Source organism: Dasypus novemcinctus, chromosome 17, assembly GCF_030445035.2.
Source record: "Dasypus novemcinctus isolate mDasNov1 chromosome 17, mDasNov1.1.hap2, whole genome shotgun sequence".
NCBI lineage: Eukaryota > Metazoa > Chordata > Mammalia > Cingulata > Dasypodidae > Dasypus > Dasypus novemcinctus.
The window spans coordinates 11,006,779-11,020,075 of NC_080689.1; the positions used below are offsets into that span (position 1 = coordinate 11,006,779).

General features: G+C 47.0%; 1 protein-coding gene across 4 annotated transcripts in view; it reads left to right on the forward strand.

Moving 5' to 3' along the window:
* The first annotated feature begins 25 nt into the window (after positions 1-25).
* Positions 26-13,297, forward strand: part of GPR45 (G protein-coupled receptor 45) — an 89,105-nt gene continuing 75,833 nt past the window's right edge. For 2 of the 4 annotated variants that reach the window (XM_058278274.1, XM_023592511.2), the window contains exons 1-2: positions 26-284; positions 594-783. The gene's annotated coding sequence lies outside the window, so the exon portion shown is untranslated. The remainder of the gene's footprint in view (positions 285-593; positions 784-13,297) is intronic. The other 2 variants (XM_058278276.1, XM_058278278.1) reach the window with 2 other exon arrangements.

Sequence of the window (13,297 nt, forward strand, 5' to 3'; positions counted from 1 at the left end):
TCCTCTCACCCCGCCCCCTTCCCGCGGGGGCGGTCCCCAGGCCGCTGCGGGAGGTTTGCGGGCGCCGAGCAGGCGAGCACCGGGTCTGGGCCCCTGCTGCGCCAGCGGCGGCCGCGGCTCGGACGCGGCGCCCTGCCCGGCCGCCTCCCGCCGCTGCCCGCGCCGTCCTCCCCGTCCCTCCTCCTCCTCCTCCGGGTCCCCGCGGCTCGCCGAGCAGCCGGCGGCGCAGCGGCCGCGCAGCCTTTGTCTCCGGCGCCGCGGGGCGTGCGGGGCCCAGCGCAGCTGTAAGTGACAAGTGGCGCGGCCGCGGGGCGCTCGGCGGGGAGCGCGGCGGGGGTCGCGGGGGCTCCCCGCGGGGGACGCAGGGGACGCCCTCCCGCCGCCCGCGGCCCCGCGCTGCTCCGGGGCGGTGCTCGCCCTCCGCGGCCGGGCGGGCGTGCGGGGCGCGCGGGGCGCGCGGGGCCGCCGAGGAGGGCTGGCCCGGGCCCGCGGGGCTCCCGGCGCGCGGCGGGGGCGCGGGGCCGCAGGGCCCTGCAGCGGGGCGCCCGTGGGCGTGCGGCTTGGGTGCAAATCCTGTCGGCTCTGTTTCTCAGGGCAGAGGCCACGCGGGGACGGAGGAGGCAGAGAGAGGACGGGCAGGGATGGAGAGACGGGCGAGGAGCTGGCGGAGGCGTCACACCATCATCACCATCGCCATCGCCACCTCCACCACCATCACCATCACTGACCGCCGAGCCCCTCTCTCCCCCAGTCCTCACCCCTGTGTAATGCCAACTTGAACAGGTGACTTTCTTTTCCTGGGCGATACTTTAAAAAAGGGACAGAGTGCGCCAAATTGGGACTAAGTACATCTGCTGGGCCGTGGGACACTGTCGTCTTTGGGGTGCCGGTTAGCGCCTCAGCTTTCGCATCAGGAGAAGGGGCACATTCCGCGTTATCAGCCTGAGCCGGCTGGGTTGCTTGCCTTCTTTCTAATCCTGGTACTGGTAGGGAGACGCTCAGGTGCCTACGTAAGTACGTACACATATGCGTATTTATAGGTATAAATTTCTCTCTCTCGCTTGGTAGTGAAGAGGATGATAAACTAATATCTTCACTAAATTAGAGAACCAAAATAAGCTTTTGACATTTCTTTCCTTCGATTTTTTTTTTCTTTCTTTTTTGCCTCATTGTTTTTGCTCGTTGTCTGTTTTGTTTTCTTTAGGAGGCACCGGGCACCAAACCCAGGCGCTCCCATGTGGGAGGTGGTGCTTGAGCCACATCCGCTCCCCCTCCTTTGATTTTTGGCTGTTAAAATAACAGTAGGGAAACATAAGGAAAGCAACATTTATACTAAAATGATAGCAGGAATAGAAGCACAACAGGTACTTGTGTAGGAAAATTACCAAAAAGGACTGAAGCCATTGACTCATTCAAAATGGAGAGTGCCCTTTTAATGCTTAGTGGCTACAGAACTCAGTTTTTTTGGATGCATATCCTGTTCCTGGAGTGTTTTCATCCTACCTGAACAGTCTTTTAACCGCTGAGTTTCGAGCTGGCATTCTACCCCACGTGCAACCAACTTCTAACCATCCAGAACAAACGCATATCCGCAGAGAAGATGGGACTGTTAGGAAGTCCAGAGTAAGTGGGCACTGGGGACCTTCGTAGGAAAAGTAAAACTTAGAGAAAGCAAGCTTCTAAGCCCTCTCTGCCTTTTTGCCTCTTGGTTAGGAAATGAATTGTCAACGTCTGTGTTTAACATTCTACTCTAAAAAAGACAACGAGTCGATCCTAAATTTCTTGACAGCTTAGAAAATTTTCTTTCCCAATAGGAGGGCAACTTTTAAGTAGGGGCTGTGAAGAAGAAGCATCCTGCCCCCACGTACGTTTACAATGAGGAAAGGAAAAGTGATGGTATTAAAAATAACACGGATTCAGCTAAGAAGCAGCTGTCATTACTGTAGATATGGTGAAATGTAGGTATCCTTTCTTAACACAAACCTTTCTCATTTGTGAAATGGGTTTTAAAATAGTGTATGTGATTGTGTAGTGAATGACTTTGAAATAATTTCTTTCCCTAACAATATTTCAGGGCCTCAAACTTAAGTTAGGCGTAGTCAATCCAAAACAATCACATTTTCAGAACAAAGACTTTAAGGATGACTTCACCGTGTTTTAAATTCTGGATTTTTTGGGGGGAAATAGCATCTCAAGGAACTTGTATGCTCTTAGTTGTTACTGAGTTCTCTTGTTAATATCCCACTTGAACTGTTTTTAGCCCAGATGAATTTTTGTAACCCCATATGAATTATACTAAAATTTAAAAAAATGAATTCCTTTCTTTTTGAGTTGTAATTCGCATACATAAAATCACAGATCTTAAGTGTACGGCCTGATGGATTTTTCCCCATGTATCCCACCATCTAACTGCCACGCAGTTCAAGATCCATAACACATCCGTTGTCCCAGAAAGTTCCCTTGTGTTCCTTTCCAGCACCAGTTCCTCAGACCTAGCCCTGATGACTTCCACCAACATAGAAAAATCACTTCTTTAAAAATAATTTCCATAAAAATTTCTCCTGTGAAAGCAGGCTGGCATAGCCCTTCAGCCAATGGGGCCGAGTGCGAGCCCTGGAGCTGCGCGGTGTGCATATGAGCCTCTGAGAGGCGACGGCACTGGGGAGGGGCAGCTACCCAGCCAGCAGGGGCAGCAGCGCGCATATCCGACAGAGGGTGGCTGGAACCCAGGGCAGAGGTCTCGAACCCAGCTGCTTCTGGGTGGGGGATGGGCAAAGCTTCTTGGATGGTGTGAATTTTTAGTCTGTGAACTGAAAAATGAGAAGTTAACCAGGTAAAACATGAGGTGGGAGAAAAAGGAAAAAAGTGTGCCAGGTGGAAGGAATATCCCAAGACATGGCCCATGAAGAGTTTGAGGAACAAAAATAGGTGATCGACAATCGGAATTTAGGACTGGGGGAAGCGAGTATGAAATACAGCTGGAGGGATAGTAGGGACACAATCAAAAGGACCCTAAAACACATGGGGAGGGGCTCTAAGAGCAGGAGAATTCACACACAGGCTTTGGGCATGGGTGTGGCAAGACCACTTCTAAGGACTTGGCTCCTAAGGTGTGAAGACCTGATGGATGGGAAGGCAGGGGTGAGCGGAAGGAGCGGGCGGGAGGCTGCCAGAGTCCCGCAGGTGAGAGATGGGGCAGCCCAGGCCGGGCAGTGGCTGTGGGAATGAGGAGGAAGGATGGCCTTGAAGGAGATTTAGAAGATAAATCAACACAACTTGGTGTTGGGCAGGTGAGGATCCAGCGTACCTTTAGGTCTCTGCCTCACTAAATGGATGGATGATGGTAATATTCAAAGTACGGAAGAGTCTAGTGTATGTCATATCCTTCTCTGACAGGTTTCTTTCTGAATAGGCCTCATTCTCTGTGCCATGGAACATTTAGGAAAGAAATATCTACCAGGAAGTGACAGCAACTATTTCCTGAGAACGTTCTATACGCCAGGAATGGTACATGCGTTAGTGAACAACAGAGAATGAACCTGCCCTGGAGAAGCACGTGTTTTATCAGGCTGGCCCTGCAGCCTGGAGAGCCATCCAGGTAGAGATGGGGTCTGAAGGCTCAAGAGTAAATGTGCTCGATAGGATTTCAGCAAAAGAGCAGAAGCCTAAGAGCTAATCCTGAAGAAAGTGAGGAGACTGAGAAGGAACAGAGGAGAGATGGTAGGGACAAGCAGTAGAAGCGTGAGTTTCAAGGACTAGGGGGTGATCCCTGGTGGCACACACAGCTGTGAGGTTAATGAGCTGAGGACTGAGATGGTCCGTTGTGGTGCTTCTCTACTTGCAGTGCTCCTCCACATGCAGTGCTCCTCCACTTGCGATACTCCTCCAGTTGCAGTGCTCCTCCAGTTACAATGCTCCTCCAGTTGTGATGCTCCACCAGTTGTGGTGCTCCACCAGTTGTGGTCTTGTGCTCCTCCAGTGTGGTCTTGTGGTGCTCCTCCAGTTACGGTGCCCCCCCAGTTGTGGTCTTGTGGTGCTCCTCCAGTAGAGGTGCTCCTCCAGTTGTGATCTCTTGACCAGGAACAAAAGCACCACCAGCAAATTCATTAAAAATGCCAATTCTTGAACCCCACCTCAGACCCACTGAATAAGAACACTGAGGGTGGGGCCCGGCAGTCTGTGTTTAACAAGCCTTCCAGGTGGTTCTGAAGCCCACTAAAGTTTGAGAATCACTGCTCTACTGCCTGCATTGATAAGAAATTTGTTGGTGATTGGTAAACTTGGTGAAAGTAATATCATTGGCTTGATGGCCTAAATTCTAACTCAGGGGATCTTAACCTTTTTTATTTCACGGACCCCTTTGCCAGTCAGGTAAAAACCATGGACCCCTTATTAAGTCCACATTACACTGTGTATTATTTAATAACTATATCATATCCACACCAACATGTCCACACAAGAATAATGTTTTTTGTTTTTGGTTTTTTGAATTTCAATTCAAGCTCACGGACCTCATGTTAAGAACCCATGTAAATTGGACTGTTAAAGATTTAGTTTATCTTTTATTTAGAAATCTCAAATATCTTATATTCTTTTGTATGATTGGGATTTTTCTTCGCTTTTATTTACCAGTTGATAATTGATTCATGTTTGGTTTTTGCTCTGTTCTGCATGGTTCTTAAAGTTTTGTTGTTTCCACTTTAAGACACAGCCCTTTATGGGGTCTCAGTATGTTAGGACACCTGCATCATTGATATTAGTTCACTGTTCTCAACTCTAGAAAATTAAAATACCAAGAGAGAGCACACTCATGAAGATAAGGGAATCTCAGCTCTGAATGGCATCCAGAGAGAGCACCTCAGTGGTTAAATGAGCTCTTCCCAAAAGTTCTGAGACTTTTAGGAAATTAGAAATAATAATTATTATTAGAAATAATAAGTAATTGGAAGAGTGCCCTTTTCATCTAAAGTGATCCAATGACAAAGCCATAACTATTGTATTTCTGGTGCATGTATGAAGCAGAGGACTCAATTAACTAAGTCTTTTCCTGATTATTTTGTTGTCAGTTCCCCAAGTATTTTGTTTCATTTGACAGGAAGCATTAGAGCTTGTTACTATGTTTTGCTCTCACCAGGAAAAATCTATGGTAAATGAGAAGAGACTGATGCAGATATTCTTATTGTTAGTCCCATTCAAAATGAAGACTTTGCTGTTCGTAAGAATGAAAACTGGTTGGTAGTTCCAGTGCTCTGTGTAGTGATGAGCACATAGAAGGTCTTCAAATGATGAATGGATGGACGGGTGGGTGGATGAATGGATGGAGGAGTGGGTGAGTAAGTGGATCAGTGGCTTGAGGGATCAATGGATAGATAGGTAGATGCATGGGTGAATGGATTGATAAATGGGAGAATGTGGATAAATGTATGGACGGGTGGGTAAAAGAATAGGTGGAGGAGAAAGCCATGGAAGTAAGAAGCTGAAACCGCAGAACCTGGAAGAGAAAGGAGAGAGCAGCAGATGCCGCCATGTGCCTTGCCATGTGGCAGAGGAATCAATGATCACTGACAGTGAGTCTTTGGGAAGGAAGCATTACCCTGATAAGGCCTTGATTTGGACATTTTCCCAGACTTTTTTTTTTGTTTAATTAATTTATTTATTTCTCTCCCCTTCCCCCCCACCCCAGTTGTCTGTTCTCTGTGTCTATTTGCTGCGTTGTCTTCTTTGTCCGCTTCTGTTGTTGTCAGCAACATGGGAATCTGTTTCTTGTGTTGCGTCATCTTGTGTGTCAGCTCTCTGTGTGGGCGGCGCCATTCCTGGGCAGGCTGCACTTTCTTTCATGCTGGGTGGCTCTCCTTATGGGGTGCACTCCTTGTGCGTGGGGCTCCCTACGTGGGGGATACCCCTGCATGGCACGGCACTCCTTGCGCGCATCAGCACTGCACATGGGCCAGCTCCACAAGGGTCAAGGAGGTCTGGGGTTTGAACCGCGGACCTTCCATGTGGTAGACGTACACCCTAACCACTGGACCAAGTTTGCTTCCCATCCCAGACTTTTAACTACAAGCTTTTAGAGCTATAAATTTCGATCCCCGGGCCTCCTTGACCTGTGTGGAGCTGGCCCACGTGCTGTGCTAATGTGCACAAGGAGTGTCGTGCCATGCTGGGGTGCCCCCATGTAGGAGAGCCCCACATGCAAGGAGTGCACCCCGTAAGGAGAGCTGCCCAGCACAAAAGAAACTGCAGCCTGCCCAGGGATGGCACCACACACACTGAGAACTGACGCAGCAAGATGACGCAACAAAAAGAGATACAGATTCCTGTGCCGCAGACAACAACAGAAGTGGACAAAGAAAAACACGCAGCAAATGGATGCAGAGAACAGACAACTGGGGCGGGGAGAAGGGGAGAGAAATAAAATAAAATCTTTTAAAAAAAAGAATAGGTGGATAGGTGAGTAAATGGATAGATCAGTGGGTGGATTGGTGGATGGATGGACAGTGGGCTGGTGTGGATGGATGGTTGGATAGATGGATGAGTAGATGATGGGTCAGTAGATAGATGAATAGATGGATGGAAGAATTGATGAATGTATAGTAGATGGATGAGTAGGTAGATGGACACTAGATTGTTGAGGGGAAGAGTGAATGAATGGAAGGATGGGATGAGAGAGTTGTTCTGCCTAAGGAGGGAAAAGCACTCTTTTAAAAAATATTTTTCCCGTGAGGAGGGTGCAACAAAGTGAGTAAACTTAGCTGAAGAATTTGAGGTTTTAATGATGCTGCCCCTTATTTCTGATGTAATCATGTACAAACCCTCTACGTTGTCCAAGCCCCTTGTGTAAAAGGATAATATCACACACGCCACTTGCTGTCAGGTGTGTTGTCAGGACCAAATGATATAATGGCTTTTAAAAGACTTTTTAGATCCTTTGAAACTGTAGAGTGTTATAGAAATTTAAATAATTCTTAATAATGTGGCTGAATAATGGATGGGAATGGAAGATTGCTTTTAAATGTCAGGACCACACTTTTGCGCTGCTGTGGGGCCATGCATGCTATTACTTGTGCCAGCCGACCCGGCATTGGCAGGCTCCCTGCTTGGGGACTAGCCTCCTATCTGGGCCAGGCAATACAATGATCTTCAGCTTAATGCAACGCTTCCTAGAAGTGGGATGCAGATTAGAAGTGCACATTGCCAGTGTGTCAAACCTGTGATTTCAGGTATTTTGTTGATTAAAACAAGATGAAACACACAAAGTAAATTTGAACTTGATTTAAGAGAAAATGTTAGGCAAATGATAAGACACGTGAAATTCAGGTGTCTATGATGAAAATCATGAAGACGGTAGTCATGAGAATGGCTAACACTGGGGTAGGTCTAACTTAAAGTACCCAAGAGTGGGGGGCATGACAGCAATCTGAAGCTACTCACCACTGAGAATATATGAGTGACTCTAGTTTCCAAGCCAAGGACCAGCTGGGGCACAAAATGAGCAGTTTCTCCTGCCCCTCTGCCAGTGCTAATGGTGCTTTGCTGACAAAGTGCCTTCACATTTTCTATGCACGTGGGTTCTATCAAATAGGTGTCACCATCGCCACTTTTATATACGGGGAAGCACAGAGTCAAGACTCCAACCCCGGAGTTCTTGTCTTGCACCTGAGAAGTTCTCTGGTTCACCTGTTCACCTGAGAAGTCCAATTCTCTTGCACCTGAGAAGTTCTCTGGAAGGAGAGCCCCAGCAAAGCAGGTGTCGCGGTTCTGTGGTTTGTGTTCATCTGGTTTATGTGTCGATTCTTCAGAAAACTCGTCAAATGGGTGGAAATGGGAACAGAACTGGTAAGTCTCCAGCATATGGCACCTGAAGAATGCAATACCCAAAGGAAAATGTCTGCCTGCATGTACGGTTGATCCCAGCAAGGGGTGAGAGCCTCCGACTTGAGCTCAAGTTGAATGTTTACAAAGCAGGTGTGAGCCCTGACTGTGCCAGCACACCCCATGGGCCTCATTCATGAGGGGACAGCCTTGCATCAGGGTTACTGAAATGTAAAGACAGGGATTGTGTATGTGTATTTTAGTAAGTTCTACTGGACCTTCGTGACCTCTTGGGGATGCAGTTTATAGACAGTTCCTATAAAACTGGTTCTTTGAGTATGATGAAAATAGATGCATTCATTCATAATCAACTTATTAATATACCCTACAAGCGTTTATGGAAGGCCTACTAAGTAGAAGCAGCCATAGAAATAGGGAAGGTTTTTTTTCCCCCCAATTATCTATTTTCCTTTTGTCCAATTAACCTTTTACAAAAAAGGAACAGAGATGGAAATTATGTAATAAAGAAAAAGGATTTTTGGAATTGTAAGAATGTTGATGAGAAAATCCTCTTGGTCCCAAACAATTTTGTTTCAAAATGGCTTAATCCAATGGATGTGTCATGATGATGGGAACGAGTGTTGTTGGGGGGGGGAAGAAGGGGGGTGGGGGGGTGGGGTTGAATGGGACCTCACATATATATATATATTTTTTATTTTTTTTATTTTTATCACATATATATTTTTAATGTAATATTATTACAAAGTCAATAAAAAAAAACAAAAAAAAACAAAAAAAAATCAAAATGGCTTAGCAGCTCTGGGAATTTTCAGGGAATGTTCTGTGTTGATGTCACAGAAGCCTTCATGAAGCACGGCATTTGGCTTGTAGTTTGGAAGAAGGCAAATCCCTGTGTATTTTTGGAGACAGAATGCTTTGCAATTGCTCTTCAGACCCAGTTTTTGTAGGAGACTGTCTCAAATCAGAGAGAACGGGGCAGAACTTGGGAACAGGTGACCTGAGTTCTAGAAAAATGATATTCTTGAGTGAAAGGAGTGCAAGTTTTGGAGTTAAACAGATCCGTGTTTGAGGCCAGACTAGACCATGTAACATCCTGGGTGACTCTGTGCCTCTGTGCCTCAGTCTCCTTATCTGTAAAATGGAGGTTATAAGAGACAGTGGTTAAGGCCTCTGCTACAATATGGGAGGACCTGGGTTCAATCTTTGGGGTCTCCTGGTGAAAAAGAAGAGAAAGCATGCGTGCATGGCGAGCCAGTGCCTGTGCCAAGAGCCAAGTGCCCATGTGGTGAGCCGAGTGCCCGTGTGAATGCCCACGTGGTGAGCCGAGTAACTGCATGAGTTATGCAGCAAAATGATGATGCAACGAAAGAGAGATGAAGGGGAGAGTCAAGGTGAAGCACAGCAGAGACCAGGAACTGAGGTGGCACAGCTGACAGGGAACCTCTCTTCACATCAGAGGTCCTCAGGATTGAACCCCGGTGAATCCTAAAGGAGAAAGATGAGAAGACAAAAAGAAATAGATGAAGAAGATCATACAGCAAATGGACACACAGCAAAAACAGCAGGGTGGGAGAGGGGGGAAATAAATAAATCTTTAAGAAATAAGAAGAGACAGTGGTAGGGATATTGGAGGGACCAACTAATATATGCACAGATGACCTCATCTCCTGTGCCCCTGGCACCATGCTAAACATTCCTCCTGCATTATTTCATTTCATCCTTATAACACCTTATGAAGAAGGTGCCATTATTAGCCCCATGTTACAGGTGAAGACTCTTAAGTTGGTAAGGCCCCTCCAAGTGTCTGGAACAGAGTAGACCTTCCATAAAGTCAGCAGCCATGAGTCTAGACTCCTCTATTCTTTAGCCACCTGCACGCATAGCCTCCCAGGGCTTCAGGTTCAAATGAAGATAATGGTCCTAGCCCCACCTACTGCACAGGTGGGGAGGTTGGTGAAGAAGTACAAATAAAACTTTGGAGAAGTTCAAAGTGCTTTGGCTCTGAAAGCACTTTGTGATGTGAAGCGCTCTAGGGAAGCACGTGGCCAGGCTCTGTCCTGCTGAACGGCCGCTGGTAGTACCTCCTCCCACACCGGGCTGGGCACTGGGGGTGCCCCCACCCCTCATGGCCCCACTGAAAGGCAGAGGTGTCCATGAGAAGGGTGACGTCCTGTGTTTATGTCCCTGGTCACAGCTGCAGCTTCAACATCATCCTCATTCCACATTTAAATGGGACTTTCACTGACTCTGTTTAGCAAAACATTTGAGCCAAGGTTGTATTTCAGGGGTGGGAGAGGGTCAAAATCGGGACAACAGAGAATTTTATCTTTCATGAGAAATTTTGCTTATTCGTGGCCTCCGTATCTCTCTTTGGGTACCATGGCTTGAACCTTACTTCTTTAGAGAGTATTTCCAGTTGCATCACTGCTTCCTGCCAAGTAGCCACCAGGTGTGGCTCTCTGCCATTGTGCTTTCCAGAGTGGCTCCCATTCTCATCATTGGCAAAGTGGCATCGCCATGACCCTGTTATTCCCATTTGGGTGTAATTCTTAGTGGTTGCAGGATGTGTGTTTTGTTGGGCAGTTACCAAGCAGAGTAAGAAGGTAAATGAGGAGAGTGGACGTGGCTCAACAGATAGAGCATCCGCCTACCATATAGGAGGTCCAAGGGTTTGATACCCAGGGCCTCCTGGCCTGGGTGGTGAGCTGGCCCATGTGTGGTGCTGTCGCATGCAAGGAGTGCCATGCCATGCAGGGATGCCCCCTGTGTCAGGGTGCCCCCCCGTGCAAGGAGTGGCCCCTGCACAAGGAGAGCTGCCCCACGCAAAACCACAGCCTGCCCAGGAGTGTTGCTGCACACATAGAGAGCTGAGCCAGCAAGATGACGCAACAAAGAGAGACACAGATCCCCAGTGCCACCTGATGAAAACACAAGCAGATGCAGAAGAACACACAGCAAATGGACACAGAGAGCAGACAATGGGGGGGGGGGATAAATAAATAAATTTTTTTAAAAAAGGTAAACGAACCCTTACCTTAGTCCCTCGGTGTGGCTTTCTGGGTTGCAGGAACAGATGACCGAGTCAGAGGGGATGCATAGGCTAGAAATGTTCACGCCATAGCCTGCGGTATCATCAGCATCTCCAGGTTGACAGGCAGGAGGAGAGGAGTAGAGAGAGGATGGCTATGACTTGGTCTGTGGCTGAGCTTATGTTTGACACATTGTAAAAAACCTGCAGGTTTCGTTTCCATCTGACCCTGGGTTGTTTGCTCTTGGACTAGTCTGGTTTCCACTTGCACTGTGAGTCCTCTTAGCTTGTTTCCTTAGCAGAACCCCCTGCGCATTGATTTAAAAAGATTTTGATGCTGGCTGGGCTGTTTCCATGCCAGTTCAGGACTAAGAAGTGTCAACATATTTGTGAGAAATTTTTATTGTTCCTCAATGTAATTGCATAAATAAAATCTCACTTAAAACAATTAGCCTCATCAATAGAAAGTTAAACAAAATCCTGATTTGTCTGCTTGCTCATTTTTCCTCTCTGCCACACTGAAGGAACAAAATGGACAACACAGAACACTTCCGATGTCTGCGGCTGATTGCTGATGACATTAAAATGACCATGACTTTTTGAGTCCACAGGCAATGAAAAGGACCTAAAAAAGCTCGAACTCACAGAAACTTTGCTCTCTGACTACGTAGGTTTTGTCTAAGAATGCTTGCCAAATGTGGAAAACTCTAGAATATTGCCTTATGCAGTTTCCCTGGAGACATCGTGGTGGGTTGAAAAGAACCTTGGACAGGAGAGAGAATACCTGAGTTTTGGTTCTGGCTCTATCTGTATCTGCCTGCCTGAGATTTGCAGGTCATTTACCGCTGTGAGCCTCAGTTTCCCCTTTTGTCAAGTGCGGGTGTGGAGCTGCATGACTGCCAAGACTCGCTCAGCGCTGCAAGGCGGTGATTTTGTGGTTCTCCTCCTTCCTGTACCATTTCCTATCTCTTTTCTCTTAAATTCTGAACTCACCATCCATTAGCTGTATGCTGTTACCATAATTACCCAATCACTGAACCCCACATGATGGAGAAAGAAGTTACTGCTATTTATGTTAAATTACTTCATTATTTTGGAGGGAGGGCGGGAGAGAGCACTACGCATGAAGCTCTAATTACAGTAATGTAGTACATTAGATTATAGCTCTCTTTTGCCCTATTTTATTGATGATCATAGCCCAGAATTTCCAAGTCAAAATTTTTATTTCCACGCTTACATTGCCACATTCCACACATCCAAAAGGAAGCCAACTCTCCAGAGGGAGAGCCTCAGTTTATGGAGGGTGGGCCTGTGGGAGGGTGGGGGCTGCGCCAACACACACCCCCAGCACCCATCGGGGGAGACGTGCTTTCTGGGGCTGGCGTGAGCGCTGGTCTTCTGCTTCTTTATAGATCTTCTGGAACTGTACCCCTCAAACTATAGTGTGCCCCTGTGCTAAGGCTCCATCCTGAGCTAACATGGAGGCATCTTTCTAGAGTATTCATTTTTCTTAAACATTTTTGCAGGAGAGATATTAGCTGGATATTAAAACAAAGTCAAGTTGATTGTGGAGTAGGATGCAAAACTTGCACAAATATTTAATGTAAAATAGAATGCTTAAAAGAAATTTCAAGCAAATGGAGACTAATTTGGGGTATTCTCCCAAGGTTCTCCCTAATATTCCTCTACTCTTGAGGGTGCGTTGATGAAAAACATTGAAAAATGGTAATTGCCAAGATTTATTGAGTGCCAGGAATTGTTCCAAGCACTCTTGTGATTCTCTATGGGTTCTATTATTATCCTCATTTTACAGATGAGAAATCTGGGGTATGAAGAAGTTAAATAACGTATGAGGAGTTTATGCAGCTAGGGAGGGCAGAGCGAACATTTGAACCCAGGCAGCTTCTCTCTTCCCTCACTGCCACCCCCTCCTCATATGGAGGAAGCCCCTGCACCCACAAAGGGCAAACTGCCCATATTACAGACATAACAGATAGATCTAATGAAGGGCAGGGAGCTTGGGAGGGTCTTTAAAACTGATTCCAAGACAAGCATAGTGGATTTAGCATTAAAGTCTCCTTCCTTGGACTGTCAGAGAAGGCCAGAGCAGACCAGAATCTTCTGGAACTGGTGCACCTTCTAGAAGCTTGCAAATGCTTCACTGCCATATTCCTGCTTCCTGTGAAGCCGTCTCCAGCTGTGCCCATCATTGATGGGTCAGCTCTCCTTCCTGGACTGCTGAGTTGAGAAGGTCTGATTCTTTGCCAGGAGAGAGACCCTCCAGTGACTGTACGTGCTGTCTTACAACAACAAAATGGGCTGGAAATAGCAAAGGGCTATGGTTGTCCACAGGAAACAGGCATCAGTTCTGACTTGGGTAATCAGGGAAGGTTTCCTCGAGATGCTGGTGAAGAGGGAAGGGCCCAGGATAAAAAC